The 5803-nt window shown below is 50.6% G+C and overlaps 1 pseudogene; it reads right to left on the minus strand.

Moving 5' to 3' along the window:
• Nucleotides 1–2036: 2036 nt before the first annotated feature.
• On the minus strand, nucleotides 2037–5203 carry LOC119252161 (popy Class I histocompatibility antigen, A-1 alpha chain-like; annotated as a pseudogene).
• Between the last annotated feature and the right edge of the window lie 600 nt (nucleotides 5204–5803).

Below are 5803 nucleotides of genomic sequence, written 5' to 3' on the forward strand. Positions count from 1 at the left end.
AACGTGCACACAAAAGAAAATTTCACATTCAAGAATATACATAAACACGCACACACTCACCATAACCTTGCAGTGAGCCAGGTAGCCTACCCAAAACCAGATACCAGGGAAGATTTTTGAAAGTTTCTTTTAAAGACAATTGTAGACAGGCTATATAGTCCAGCTGTTTACATAACTTATTTTAAAACTTGTATTAGGAAAAAAAAAAACCCATATGGAAGTAAATGTTTACAGCAAAACACCCACTAAGTGTGAGCTGCCCATGGTGACGCCCTTCCAAATACAACAGTAACTACTAAATAAATGGAAAAAATTGCATATTTGTAAACTTGATGCACTGAACAACCGTCACCTCTATGGTCTCTTCCCCAAAACCCACCGGCCTGGGCAAAGACCTTAAACTGAGCCATCACTCCCAAGCAGCTCCTCACTGTGTCGTCAAATGCAGGCATGTCTGAGAAACTGTGAGCCAGAGGCATGTTAAGGACACCAGGTGGGTCTAGGACTTCATGTGGTGTCTAGGATGGGATGTCAGAGCATAAAAAGGACAATAGGAAACATTAAAGAAACCCAAATAAAGGGTGGAGCTTATTGAAACTGCATCAACGTTTCCTTAGCTTCACAAATGACTTAGTAGTCGTGTGAGATGTTAACAGTTTGGAAGTGATGTGGGTTATATAGCAACTCTACTACCTTCACAATTTTTCTGTAAATTTACCAGTATCTTTTATACCGTTAACAAAGTTAGGTTGTAGAAGGAAAAAGTGATCTACTATCTACTTTTCCCGGATTTTGCCATGAAGGGACTGGAGAGAGGGCCCCCCGGGAAAAGCTGGAAACCTCACACCTACGACAGGCTCCGGAGTCTCCTCTCCTCTGAGCCCAGCTTCTGTGACTCCTCACAGAGCATGTCACCCCCAGGACGCCGCCCTCCAGGACCCCCAACTCTGCCCACCTCAGCCCCCGCCCCGTCCTGGCGGCTCCCCAAGAATCCGGAGCAGCGCGGCAGCGCCCCCGTGTGGCCACAGGGCTGAGCACAGGAGCCCAGAGCCGCCCTTTCTCCTGCTCAGCTCCCTGGGCTCCCAGCCTCAGGACGAGATCCGCTGTCACGTTAGAGGTCCTCAAACTTCCTCCCTAGCGAGTGACAATGGACACAGGCCTCATGGAAGAGCCCAGTCTCCACGTCATAATAGCAGGTTCCCAGGCTCAGGCCACACGCCACACACACCTCCACTCATAGTGACAACAGTGCCCCCTCTGCTTCTTTCCCAAGTGCTGCTCTCTCCTGCCCGCACCCCCAGCCCCACGCAGAAAACAGCCCTAACAGGAGACCCCAGGCTAAATGAGTCTGTAAAATCATCTCTACCACCAGATACTCCTGTGTTTAGGGGCCACCTGTGTCTTGTGGGGACAATGATGGATGCCTCCTGTTTGTCCGGAGCCGTCCGGAGTATGTGCCGTGTTGCATATGCGTGCCATGAGTTCGCTTTGCCGTTTCGCCTTCGGAGAATCACAGGTTTTTCCTGTAAAGCACATGAGACTGGGAGGTACGGGGGGAGGAGCTACGAGGGTATAAGAGGAGAACGCGGGAGAGAGAGGAGAAGAAGAAAAGAGATTTAAGAGGAGAACCACCAGAGAGGAGAGTTGCTGCGAGAGGAGCAGAGAGAAGGCCAGGGAAGTAAGAAAGTCAGGGAAAAGAAAGATATGTAAAAGTAGGAAAAGGATAAAGGAAAAATAAAGAAGCAAACGCTAGCGTCAAGTCGTCAAGCCCCTCATTTCAATCCTCAGCCCTTCTCTTTCCGTGCCTCCGAATCCCGCGGGCCGGGACACCTGTTGCTATTAGAGACAGGGACACACAGAGGACATGAGGCCTGATCTCAAAACATGAAAAAGAACAGGCATAAAGTAATTAAACCAAACAAGTAAAATATATACACACAGAGTATAAGGACCGAGGTCCTAACTGTGCCTGCGGCTGCCTGGACGCCGAGCCTCCACCCACATCCTGGAGATAGGACAGGCCCAGATGGGGTCTGAGTCCCTGTAATCACAGGCCCATCTGGGACAGGTGCTATTGAAGGACAAGGACAAAGGAGCAGAGAGATGACCCTAAGAAGTGACCATGTCAAAGCCCACGACGCACTGAGCACCAACTGGACACAGGCCCCGTCCCCCTCGGCTCCTCACAGCCTCTCCCAGCCCCACCTACACAAGCTCTGCACAGCAAACCTGCAGTTCGGGCTAGTCCTCATGCCTCTGATTTATGTAATCATAAATTTTAGTAACCCCACTACTGAACCCATCAATCCCACATGACAAGGTAAGAAAAATAACTTCAAAGCTGTAATAGTATTTTCAATTGGGAAGTGGACATTATTCCTCAGGAAAACACAAAGTACAGGCAGGTGGGAGTCAGCCCCACCCCTGCTGGAGCAATAAAGTCATCAGAGACAGAACACAGGTCAGTGTGGGGAGGGTCCTGGTGGACGTGAGCAGCCCAGTCTCCCCACCTCTTCACACTATCAATTAAAAGACAGAATCATTCATAGGCCGTTTGCAACAAGAAAACCAATGGATGTTGAAGGCATGAAGTGAAGATGAGAAGAAATCCTGCATCACTTGTTCCCCACAGCTGTCTCACACTGTGAAGGAAAATGATCATGAACAATGTTAGGGAAGTGTCAACATTCTCAATAGTCTACCGCATCCTCAGAATGTCCCCCTCACAGCTTCCCCATCACCTGGTCCCATCCTCTCTGCCCCAGCCCCTCCCACTGCAGGTTCCAGGGTCTCACCTTTAGGGCTAGCAGAGAATCATCAGAATCCAGAGAACTATCACTGCCTGGAGGAGAACAAAACAGAACCTGGTCAGAGCCATGAGAGATGAGACCACAGGAGGGACTGATGGGGGTGACGCCCCCATGGGCTCCATCTATACTGTCCCCACAGGCTCAGGGATAAACCCTTGATCCACACTTACCTGCAGCTTGAGTGGCGCTTCCTCCTTGTCTACCTGCAGGAAGAAACATCCTGTGAGACCACAAAGGAGTCAGGCCATTAAGTCTTAAATGAATCCCCTAATCTGGGCCACAAGGAATGTTCTAGAAATGTGACTGAAGACCCTGGGCAGGGCCAGGAAATATGAGGAAAGGAGATGAGGGGAGGCTGGAGCAACCACCTCCTGGAGTCTGTCCTCAGCAGGGACCTTCCCCTCTGCCATTTGCTGGAATCAGGGCCCCATTACCAGAATTATCAAGGTGAACAGGTGGTGATTCATTTTCATAAATGCTTTACAAAAGCATGATGTTAGCAATCAGCTCCAGACTAGACAACACAGGATGTAGAAGGTAATTCCCATTTACTAGGCAGGGCAAGTTCTCCCAGGGACATGAAAGCCCCAGTGGACGAGACCCACCACTCCCTTTGCTACCTGAGCGCTTCTTTCTGCACATCACAGCTGCAGCCACCACAACCACAGCTCCAAGGAGAACCAGGCCAGCAATGCTGCCCACGGTGGGGATGGAGGGCTGAGGAGAGGGCACTGGAAGGGAAGGGAGAGTGAGATCCTGTCACCTAGGCCTCCATGCAGAGCCAGGTGAGGTTCTCCAGAAGGGCTCCTGATTCCTCGGTGCCCACGTTCCCTCCTTACCACATCTCAGAACTCGAGGCTCCAGTAGCCCCTCATGTTGCACATGGCACGTGTATCTCTGCTCCTCTCCAGAAGGCACCTCCACAGTCGCCCACTTCTGGAAGGTTCCATCCCCCCCAGGCCTGGTCTCCACCAATTGCACATTCTGGGTCAGGTTCTCCCCATCTCGCTGCCAGGTCAGGGTGATGTCCGCAGGGTAGAAGTCCAGGGCCCAGCACCTCAAGGTGACCTTCTGGACAGAGGTGGGGTGGTGGGTCACGTGTGTCTTTGGGGTATCTGAGAAGAAGGGTGAGAACATTCACATCTTGGGTTTTTCCTTCACGGAGACTGAAGAGTCTCATGTCACCATCCTCAGAATGGACAGGGTAATGGGTTTGAAGAGGAAACACAAAACCTATAAACCAGCCTGATCTGGGGAGTCTGGATAGGAAGAAGCAGGTGTCCAAGGCGGAGAACACAGACTTATGCTCTTGACCTGGGGACTCAAAAAAGCAGATCTGGAAAATGTTAATTAGACCAAAAACAAGACATAGTGAAAAACTGATTGTCCCCAAGATTGTCACCAAATTAAAAGGATCCAATGAAGGGTGATTTCAGGGATGGTCTCCCCTGCAGCTCAGGAGAGACTGGATTCCTTAACTGTTCTTCACAAAAAGTAGGGCCCTGTGGATGAGTTTTTTTTTTTTTTTAAAGATTTATTCATTTATGTATTTATACAAGCACTGAGTACAGTCAGAAGTGCGGGAGGGTGAGAGAATTCACCAGAGCCAGAGCGGGGAGCAGAGCAGGCAGAAGGACCGAAGTACACTGCTGAGGGGAGCAGCGGGCAGCAGGAGAGGTCTGCGCGCCATGTGGGACCCTCCTCAGGTGGCCGGGGAGCAGCCGGGGATCAAACAGGTGGTGCAGAGGCCGCGGGCAGCTTCGCAACCCAGTGCTCAACCGCTGCGCCACCTGGGAGGCCCAACTGTGGGTGAGTCTTTCTAGCACAGAAGAGGAAACCCATGAGGTCTCCTCCTCTGACCAGAAAAGGTCTATTTGTTTGTTGTTTTTTAAAGATTTATTTATTTATGCACACAAGAACCTGGGTACAGGCCAGCGGTGGGGAGGGTACAGGTTAAGCCGCCAGGGAGGCCCCAGAAAGAGGTCTGTGTTCTGACCATTACTCCATTTTCCCCTGGGGTGTCAGCCTGAGGGAGAGCTGAAGCCATGGAGGCCTTGCAAGGTCTCTCTTACTTGGAAGCTGCAGCTTCTCTCTTCAGTTTTCCAGGTATCTGAGCAGCGACTCCATGTACGGCCCCCGTAGGAAGCTCCTGCAGTGCTCCGCCTCTCCGTTCTCCTCCCACTTGCGCCGGGTGATCTGAGCGGCCGCGCCCGCCGCGGTCCAGGAGCGCAGGTCCCGGTTCAGGGCCAGGTAATCGGCGCCGTCGTAGGCGACCTGATCGTACCCACGGAGGAAACGCCCATCCGGTCCTACATCGCAGCCGTGCATCTCCTGGAGGGTGTGAGAGCCTGTCCCCGCCCGCGTCAGCCTCACCGTGGCCTTCGCTGCGGCCGCGCCCGCCCCCCGCGGGGAATAACCCTCAACTGAAAACGTCCCGCGGGCTCGTCCCGGTGGAGGGTCGGGCGGGTCCACCACCCTCAGGGCGTCGCTCCGACATGGAGTCTGGGTGCCGCGGACCAGCACAGCGATGGACGATGAGGCCGTCTCAGGGTTGAGAGATTGCGCAGGGTGGTCAGGGATTCGATGAATAAATGACACACAGACACACTTCAAGAGAGTGAAAATCTGAGTGCGTCTTTATTAAGTTAGTGGTCAGTATATATATGTTTTTCTAAAAGCATCAAAGAGATCAGTTTGCTCATAAATTTAGCTTAATTGATAGGGCAGTGATTTATGTCCGAAGTTACATCTAGCCTCATTCCTAATTGGACAGGCTACAAATTCTTTTTACTGTTCTATATAATTATTTTCTAGTTGCACTAACTATCATAATTAATTGTCATGGGTGAATTTATTTTATAATGCAGTTAATATCAAAGATACTAAAGTTAAGCACATAATAGAAAGATTATTAAACTAACAATTCTATTATAACACAGTGTTTAGTAATGTTTCATTTGCATTAGCCTAATTATTAAATTAGGTATGTTTTT

Source organism: Talpa occidentalis, unplaced genomic scaffold (assembly GCF_014898055.3).
Source record: "Talpa occidentalis isolate TD23 unplaced genomic scaffold, MPIMG_talOcc4v2.1 talOcc4.2, whole genome shotgun sequence".
NCBI classification, from domain to species: Eukaryota; Metazoa; Chordata; class Mammalia; order Eulipotyphla; family Talpidae; genus Talpa; species Talpa occidentalis.